Source organism: Hyla sarda, chromosome 2 (genome assembly GCF_029499605.1).
Source record: "Hyla sarda isolate aHylSar1 chromosome 2, aHylSar1.hap1, whole genome shotgun sequence".
NCBI lineage: Eukaryota > Metazoa > Chordata > Amphibia > Anura > Hylidae > Hyla > Hyla sarda.
The window spans coordinates 249,942,747-249,952,884 of NC_079190.1; the positions used below are offsets into that span (position 1 = coordinate 249,942,747).

At 42.4% G+C, this 10,138-nt stretch overlaps 1 protein-coding gene across 1 annotated transcript in view; it reads left to right on the forward strand.

The window, feature by feature from the left end:
• Positions 1 to 5,310, forward strand: part of KHDRBS1 (KH RNA binding domain containing, signal transduction associated 1) — a 31,083-nt gene extending 25,773 nt beyond the window's left edge. The window contains exons 11-12 of the transcript XR_008888721.1: positions 3,697 to 3,833; positions 4,981 to 5,310. The gene's annotated coding sequence lies outside the window, so the exon portion shown is untranslated. The remainder of the gene's footprint in view (positions 1 to 3,696; positions 3,834 to 4,980) is intronic.
• The last annotated feature ends 4,828 nt before the right edge of the window (positions 5,311 to 10,138 follow it).

Sequence of the window (10,138 nt, forward strand, 5' to 3'; positions counted from 1 at the left end):
TTTATTTTTCAGAGGCATCTTAAAAAATAAAAGCAGCAATCTGGTTGCTATGGCCAATTGGTCAACTTCCTCTTGTTTTTGTCACCAGGGATAGTTAGGATATACATTTTTTTTTAAATTGGTAAAACCTGATGGAAACTAAACAAATCTGGCACTGCTGTAATCAGGCGACCTAAAGTATCAAACTAACATGTAAGCTCAACCACAAGGTAAATGGCGTAGAAAAGAAAACCACCAAATTTGCTAAATTATCTTTTACTATTTCAATTTCACTTCACAGATTTTTGTAATATATTACTATTATTATAGTGGGGCTCCCTGTGGCACTTGAACCCTTTTTGGCTTCAGGTTCCCACTGTGGGACATACTGTTCAATCCAATATTGTTGTCTTCCTCGAGATTAATGTGGGGAGCGCTTCCATGTGCGCGGTCTCGGACTCTTTAAAAGCTTATATCCGAGGTGTCTTTATTAGAGATCTCTACTTGTAAAGTACTGACAGTCTACGTAAGCCTTGTTGGCCGCATATATGCTACAAATGGCGGACAATAAGCGCTGCTTCCAGCAACAACGTTATTTTGAGCGGTGGAAGTACGGGTCGGCCGTTGGCCCGCACCATCAAGGCTCGATCAGGGTCAGCATGTATTCCTTGTCTGTTATGGTGCCGGGGTGCTACTTATCGGTGACTGGGCTATTCTAGCTACTCTAGTCTCTTACTCAATTGACATATAGCAATGCTGATATTGACCAGTTTGTAGCCGGTATTACGCTCCCGGCCCTGTTGCAGACCCAGAGAGACATGTTAGTTGAGCCTATTACGTTTGAGGTATTGGAGGTGGCATTGGGAATATTGCCTTCCGAGAAATCTCCGGCAGTTGATGGCCTGCCTAATGAGTATCTTAAATGCTACTGAGAGGTGTTGTTGCCCAAATTGCTAGACGTATGGTTAGTGGTGGCAGACGGGGGAGGGGCTTCCGGGATCTATGATGGAAGCTATCATTGTGTTGCTCTTGAAGCCCAGTAAAGACCCGCTGTTTGCAGGCTCCTATAGGAGAATCTCTTATGTTCTGACGTCAAGTTGTTGGCGAAGGTTTTGGCAAATAGATTAAAGGTGATTACTACTTTGATTCACGGGGATCAAATGGGATTTATGCCTGACAAATCTACTGCTGATAATAGGAGACTTTATTTAAATATGCAAATAAAACCTTCAAATGCCTCTCATAGGGTTGTGCTTTCCCCCGACGCTGACAAAGCTTTTAACAGCGTTGAATGGAACTTCTTGTGGAGCGTTATGCGCCACATGGGATTTGGCCTGGTATTTTTAAATTGAATTCACTTGATACCCCGTGTGCCAGGATTAGGGCTAATGGATTTTTGTCTCCTTCCCACTGGGGCGTGGTATTCGTCAGGGGTGCCCTGTCCCCCTTTTTATTCGCCATCGCCATAGAACCCCTGGCTGCAATGGTTAGGGCTTCCCCTGACATCCAAGGGTTTTATGGGACCCTGGAAGAGCGTATAGCTCTTTGTGGACAACATGCTCCTCTTTCTGAGCGATGCTCCGCAATCACTACCTCATTTAATTAGTCATATGGAATAATTTGGTTGTTGTTCTGGCCTGGCTATTAATTGGGATTAGTCCACGTTACTTCCCCTGGACCCTCTCCCTCCGTTACCTGTAGTTACTAGAGTTGGGCTTCCCATAGTTTCTAGGTTTAAAGATCTGGGTGCGTATGTTACAACTACTCCCTCTGTCTCTCTCAATTTAATACCGTTGTTAGAACGTAGCTCCCAAAAAGTAACCACGTTGCGTAAACTGGTTAAAATGGTTCTTATGCCCCAGTTTCTGTATATCCTGCACAATACACCGGTCTGGATCCCTATGCACTTTTTTCATAGAATCCAGTCTTTATTTAGGGAACTCATGTGGAACGGTAAATCTGCTAGGATCCGCCTAGAGACGTTACAGCGCGGTAAGGAGGCGGGTGGATTGTCTACTCCTAATCCATGGTTATATATTTTGGCATCGCAGGTCCAACAATTGAATGGTTGGGCGCAGTTAGACACTATGGGGCGTACAGGGGCTTTGATCTCACAACGTATTGGTGGTGTGACTCCCCTCTATCTCCTAGAGATGGCGGCACAGACGCGTCCCCCAGACTTCTGCTCCTCTAAAGTGTGGTCGAAATTTAACTCTCCTACATCATCCTGTTTTTGTGACCTAATCGCTGTTGTGGTATAACCAGAGTCTTGCTGAGTTGACTTCCATGCCTGATATTGCTCTATTGCTCTCCTATGGGTTACTGTACTTCTCACAGCTGTATGATGGGCCGATGCTGAGGTCATTTTCTCAGCTGCAGGAGGACTTTTCTTTACCACATTCTTTTTTTCTTTCGTTACCTGCAGCTTAGGCATGCACTTGATGTGCAGTCACGGGCGAGTGACCAGACTGTCGGTCCTTCATTGGTGATAGATGACCTATTCACCTGGGACTCTACTAAAGTTATCTCGGTATTGTATAAGGAACTATTGTTCGCTTACCATGAAGCCTATCCCTTGTTAGCGAGAAGTGGGCGGCAGATGTGGGTCCCCTGTCGGATGAACAATGGGTGCAGATCTTAACAATGGCCCTGTGTCTTGCTGTGTCGGAGGCTCACCGGGTGTCTCAAATTTTACTGTAACAACGGGTGTACCGAACCCCAGTATTTCTACATAGAATCAGGGTGCGTGTGGACTCCTGTTGTCCCAGATATTCTAGGTCTGATGCCCATTTGCTTCATATGATGTGGGATTGCTCTTGCCTTATACAGTTTTGATGTTGAACAGCTGCTCAGAAGAGTGTTCAGGTGTCCATTTACTTTGTCTTCCGTGTTGTGTATTTTGGGGTACATAGATGGTTTGGATGAGGATAGTGGCTTATGTATTGGTATCTGTAGAATTTTGTGTCAAGCCCGCAAGTTGATAGCACAACATTAGTTGCGAGCCTCTCCGCCTGTGTCAGAACTCATCACACGACTGAACCATATGATTAGGTGGGAAAAGGATCTGTATCTTAAACGGAAGGCCATACACAAGTTTGAGCTTATATGGGGACCCTGGATTGACACTCCAGGTCTGCAATCTTTATACTTACAAAGGACCCCTATGGAAGTGTTGCTGGGGGGAGCGAGCTAGTCTGGCTATCTTTTTCCTACTGTGTTCCCTGTGCTGTCTGTCTTGTGTGTTTTGTAACCCCCTGTTCGTCCAGTACAGTTGTCTGTTATATGGTATTAGAACTCTTATTGTGCTTATGGGTGGGGCTCCACTTGTACTTTTTCTGCAGCCCTTTGTAAAGGTCTGTACCAACACCTTTCACCAACGGTCTGAAGTGGTGACCCTCTTTTCTCTATTTTTGTAGATGACTCTTTTGTTTAGTATGTCATGGTTGTACAATATCTATGCAGTGTTTGAACAGACCATGCCTTGTATTGCACTATATTTTAATCTTGCAATTTTCTCTCCATCTTTCCTGTGGGGTATGACATGGAATTAGGTGGTGGTGGGGGGGGGGGGGGTTGCTCTGTTTTCTTGTTTGTAAAAAAAACAAAATGTTCAATAAATTTTTTTATTAAAAAACAATTACCAATTGTTCAAGGGTATGTAAACTTTTTAGCACAACTGTACTGTCTGAATGTATCTAATTTTTTGTTTATATTTAGGACAGTTAATGAACAGTGCTACATGGCCTTTCTTTAAACCTGACTTGCAGAATTTGTAGTGAATCGGTGAATATGGCAGGCACAGAGTTAAACTAAATACTGTGAAGGCAAGAATATGAAGATCTGACTTTCCACAGGTATCAAAGGAACAAAGCTTTGAAAATGGTTTCTTTTTAGCTTTTCTAGAAGCATGCTAATTTCTGTACGAAAATTAGCATGTTTAAAATTGTCATCTTCTGACCGCAAACTATAGATATAGAGATTTTTTTTTTTTTCGATTTAGAAGAGAATTCTATGGTGTAATATAAAATGATTTTGTCATTGTTCTTATAAGATACATTGTGATTAGACTTGACAATATCGAAGTTTTATTCTGCCTATAGCCCAAACTGTCTGGTTGTCCTGTAACAACTAATCACAGCTCAGTTTTCATAGAATTCTTGTAAAATGAAGGCTGAACTGTGATTGGTTGCTTTAGGCAACAAAGATACAAATTGTGGCATTTTTCAGTCAGAAAAGAACTGTCTGCTGGAAACGCTCTACTAATCTTCCACTTGATATGTTAAAGGGGTACTCCGGGGAGCTAAACCTATAGCCCATCCTTCCCCTCTCTCCAACATATGTGCTTTATATAGCTAATAAGTGATATTTAGACAGTTTCCCCTCTGTCAGCTGTCACTTACATGCAGGGATTGAGAGACATAATTATCAGATCCACACTCCTGTAAGACAATGTCATTTCTGTCTTGTCTAGGGGTCTGGCTTTACAGCCACTACTCCCCTCTTCCTCTCCTCTGTGAAGATCTTGCTGGCAGAGAAACAGCCCAGTGTCTCCTCCACACATAAAGCTGCTTTATGCCTGCTGTAGATCTAATTACTGACTACTGCCATTCAGAGCATAGCCTAATTTATTGCTGGGGAATAGGATAGTTTGAAAGAAAAGACTTGTACAGTGTGTTACTGACTTTGTTTACAACAACACATGCACAGATAGTAGGAGCAATTGGCTAGCAGCCATTACACAGAGCTGCACTGACTGCTTGGAGTAGTAGTCTGGGCTGCAAGTAAGGAAAAAGTATATTGGGGGGCCACAGGAGCTCCCAAAATCACATGGATAAATACAGAAGATACAGTACAGGTATTGTGGTGGCTTTGGGGCATTTTTTTCCCCAGGGGACCCCTTTTAACTCTGAAATCCAGATTGGGTACATAATAAAACAAATCAGCATGTTTGTGTTAATTACTAAATATTTCACACTTGCATCTTGTTTTTTTCATCCATAGGTGCAGAAAGGTGAATATCAAATCAAAAGTCGTCGCATACCCTCCTTTGTCTTTGCAGCTTGGAAGAAACCTGTGAAATTATTGATGCATTCACAATTGCTTGAAGCAATTTTCTAAAATATATATAAACTATAGCTGTTGATATATACTGTGTATGTAGATATATACTGTGTATATATTCATATTTTCACACAAGTTATATATTATATATTTTCACACAGAAATACCTGCAAGAAACTGCTGAAACAGTTGTCAAAGGAGATAGGACTTGTAATTGTGTGTATTTATTTTTTACTCTTTTTGGTAAAATAAAGTGTGCATGGGAGATTTCAGTCTTTTCTTTTACTATGCATAAAAAATATCACTATTGCATTAATATAAATGTATTTGTATTTCCCTGTTCTGGTATGTTGTCAGAATTAGTTTTTAAAGGATAATTATCCTGAACAAAAACGTATCCCCTATCTGCAGGAGTTTGATTGCTGGGGGCTCGACCAAAACGGAGTGAAGACCTAGTTTATAAAGGCATAGTCAAATAAACTATGCAATATCTCAATTGAGGTGGCTAATGGGCCACAGTATAACTTTATTGCGGGGTGCTTAGTTAAGATTAAAGATAAAAAGGCCCAGTCTTGATAAATTATAAAATAGCACAGTTATGGTTCATCCTCCACTGGTTAAAGCAGTAGATAAGAATTGAATGGCTTTTTGGGCTTCTCTCAAACTGTGCCCTTCTGGACGTAGCTGGGACAAAGTGTTTTGGTGCTCTAAACTTCTATGTGTGAAAAACCTGTATAAACTTAGCCATGCAGCTACCAAATACAAAAATGATCTAAACACTACACAGTATACCAAGATTAAATATAACAATAATACCAATATAAATAGGGTCAAAGAATACTGCCGCATCATCGGCAATATCATTGTATTGTAAAACAAATACCAAAATTACCACTACACAAAGCATAAGGGTACTAGCGATGAGCAAAGTTATAGATATTGGATTCGTCACGAACTGCTCAGCAGTTGCTGACTTCCGGTGGGCTGGAAAAGATGGATACAGTCCTAGGAGTCTAGTCACTAAAGGGTACCTTCATATGTATAGTGTATGCTGCAGATTTGATTAGTGTAGTTACATTGTGACATTGCTTTGAGCGGAGTTGGTTACTTTTCCCCATCTTTATCTGGTTCTGACCTCCATGAAGATGGGGGCTTTGTAAACACACGTGGCCTTCAATTACAGACAAATGTTCTCTCCAAAAGCCCCAAAAAAACTGCATAGAGTTCCCCGTATTTATATTCACAGCCTGTCTGGAGCCCCCCAGAGGGTTATCAGCCACAGATTCCTGAGTTTGTTGGCGACTCAGGAATCCGGATTGACACGGCTGGCTTCACTGATCTGGACTTAAAAAAAATTTTTTTTTTTTTTTTGTGACAGCCTGGTCAATCACATGGTGGAGCAAACTAACTTGTGTGCCCAGCAGTTCATTGCCCACCACCCCGATTCTCTTTTGGCCAGGCCCAATGAATGGCACGCCATTGATGCAGCAGAAGTGAGGACATTTTGGGGCCTCACGCTGCATATGGGCCTGGACAAAAAAACAAAGTGCTCGTCATTACTGGAACTGGGACGTCCTCTCAGACCCCGCTTTACAGTGGCGATGACACGGAGGCGGTTCGAGGCCATTCGGAAATGCCTGCATTATGCAGATAATGTGGCATGTCCGCCCCGAGGTACCGCTCAGGGACCTCTATAGATGAGTCTCATCAGTTTTAAGGGGAGACTCCTCTTCCGACAGTATATTTCCTCGAAGCGGGCGCGGTATGGTGTGAAGCTCTATAAACTTTGCGAGAGTACCTCCAGGTACACTTGCAAGTTTAGAGTATATGAGGGACGAGATTCCCGTATTGAACCCCCCAGAATGTCCCCCCCCCCCCCCCCCCCCCCCCCCCCACTCTGGGTGTTAGCGGGAAAATCGTTTGGGACCTTATGAACCCATTGCTGGATAAGGGTTTCCACGTATACATGGATAACTTTTATACCAGCATCCCTCTGTTCAAATCCCTTTCCGCCAGATCCACGTCCACTTGTGGGATCGTGCGGAAGAACCAGAGAGGCCTCCCTCTAAATTTGGTCCAGTTGCCTATCCCAAGGGTGAGTCCCATGCCCTTACCCATGATCACCTGTTGTTGGTCAGATATAAGATTAAGAGGGATGTCCTTATACTCGCCACTATTCATGGGAACGGCAGCACCCGTGTCCCTCTGCGAGGTACCGTGGGACCAGTCCTCAAGCCCGATTGTATTCTGGACTACAATCGGTATATAGGGGGGAGTTGATCTCTCAGATAAAGTCCTTAAGCCATATAACGCCATGTGGAAAACACGGGCATGGTACAAAAAAGTTGCGGTCTACATGGTACAGGTTGCCATGTATAACACTTTTGTACTATCCCAGTACGCTGGCAACACAGGGACATTCCTCCAGTACCAAGAAGAAGTCCTAAGGTTCCTGATCTTTGGCGACCGGGAAAGATCAGGCCGGACTTCCCAAGGGTCGGGAGTTATAAGCGCCAGGATCGTCCCAGGCCAACACTTTCCAGGTGTGATTCCCCCACAGTGGAAAGAAGGGACAAACCAAGAAAAGATGCATTGTGTGTAGCAGGAGGGGGATACGGAAGGACACCACGTATCATTGCGACACTTGCCCAGATAATCTGGGCCTCTGCATAGGCTGCTTCAGGGAGTACAACACTTCCATGGAGCCCTAAATTTTCCCTTTTCAGTTAAATTTTTCATAATTTGACCAATGTACCAAGTCGAGAGTACACTCCAAATTGTTAACCTCCTAAAACCACTAAATTGACCAAAAAAAAAAACGAGGAGACCTCTGGGGGTGTTTTTTCAAAAAATGGGTCATAGGTCACTGAGTCAGTATCATCGGACTTTTTTTATGTTGCCTCAAATGCGCAGCGCGCTCTCTCCACCTGAGCGGGTGCGCATTTGAGGCAACAGGATAGGGATGGCCACACGCATCACATTCCCAGAAGCATAGTGTTTGGGGCGGGCATATTTTATTTTTTTTTAGTTTTGGCTATGCTCTGGGTCATCATTCTGGGAATATATCCTTTTTTTTTATCATTTTCTGGCCCACTGTACCCCATATTACTGGCCTCTGTACCCCACCTGTCTACCCCAGTTACGTCCCATATTGTCCCCCATAGTGTTCCCCTATTTTAGGGCTCAGTGCTCCCCCCATTAACGCTCCTTGTAGGGGGGGGGGGGGGGGTCCCACATCCTCTGCTATGAAAAGCTCAAGGCCCCTGACGGACCTCATGCCTATACCAAGACCTGGTGTGCACCAGCGGAGCCAAAATCATCCAAAAATCAGGTATGTCGTTACTCCAAAGAAATGTATTTACAAATTGTGGGGTGTGTCTTCTGCTATTAACCCTTGTAAAAATGTAACATTTTGGGGGAAAACCCACATTTTAGTGAAATTATATATATATATATATATATATATATATATATATATATATATATATAATATTTTTTTTTTTTTACATATGCAAGTGTCATGAAACCCCTGTGGGGTATTAAGGTTTACTTTACCCCTTGTTACGTTCCCCAAGGGGTCTAGTTTCCAAAATGGTATGCCACGTGTTTTTTTTTCTTTGCTGTCCTGGCACCATAGGGGCTTCCTAAATGCGACATGTCCCCCCACCTCCCTTTTCAGCAAAATTTTTTGCAAATGTGACGACTCCTCTTCTGAGCATTGTAGCACTCCCGTAGTGCATTTGACATCCACTTATGGGGTACCTCCATACTCAGAAGAGATGGGGTTACAAATTTTGGGGGGTATTTTTTGCTATTAACCCTTGCAAAAATGTGAAATTTGGGGGGAAACACATTTTAGTGAGAATTTTTTTTTGTTTTTTTTTTTTTTTTAACATATGAAAAAGTCGGGAAACCCCTGTGGGGTATTAAGGCTCACTTTATTCCTTGTTATGTTCCTCAAGGGGTCTAGTTTCCAAAATGGTATGCCATGTGTTTTAATTTTTTATTTTTTTTTGCTGTTCTGGCACCATAGGGGCTTCCTAAATGCAACATGCCCCCCCCAAAAACCATTTCAGAAAAACGTACTCTCTAAAATCCCCTTGTCGCTTCTGAGCCCTCTACTGCACCCGATGAACACTTTACATAGACATGAGGTATGTGCTTACTCGAGAGAAATTGGGCTACAAATACAAGTATACATTTTCTCCTTTTACCCCTTGTAAAAATTCCAAACTTGGGTCTACAAGAACATGCAAGTGTAAAAAATTAAGATTGTGAATTTTCTCCTTCTCTTTGCTGCTATTCCTGTGAAATACCTAAAGGCTTAAAACGCTGACTGAATGTCATTTTGAATACTTTGGGGGGGGGGGTGCAGTTTTTATAATGGGGTCTTTTATGGGGTATTTCTAATATGAAGACCCTTCAAATCCACTTCAAACCTGAACTGGTCCCTGAAAAATAGTGTTTGAAAATTTTGTAAAAAATTGGAAAATTTCTGCTACAATTTTAAGCCCTTTGGTGTCTTCCAAAAGTAAAAACTTAAAAAATGATCTGGAATATCCATTTTCCTTACAAGCAGAGAGCTTCAAAGTTACCTCAAAAATTTACCACCATGTTAAAGTAGAATATGTCATGAAAAAACAATCTCTGAATCAGAATAACTAAAAGCATTCCAGAGTTATTAATGTTTAAAGTGACAGTGGTCAGATGTTCAAAAAATGCTCTGGTCCTTAAGGGGTTAAGTTAATACTTTGTAGCGCCACCTTTTGCTGCGATTACAGCTGTAAGTCGCTTGGAGTATGTCTCTATCAGTTTTGCACATCGAGACTGACATTTTTGCCCATTCCTCCTTGCAAAACAGCTGGAGCTCAGTGAGGTTGGATGGAGAGCGTTTGTGAACGGCAGTTTTCAGTTCTTTCTACAGATTCTCGATTGGATTCAGGTCTGGACTTTGACTTGGCCATTCTAACACCTGGATATGTTTATTTGTGAATTATTCAATTGTAGATTTTGCTTTATGTTTTGGATCATTGTCTTGTTGAAAGACAAATCTCTGTCCCAGTCTCAGGTCTTTTGCAGACTCCAGCAGGTTTTCTTC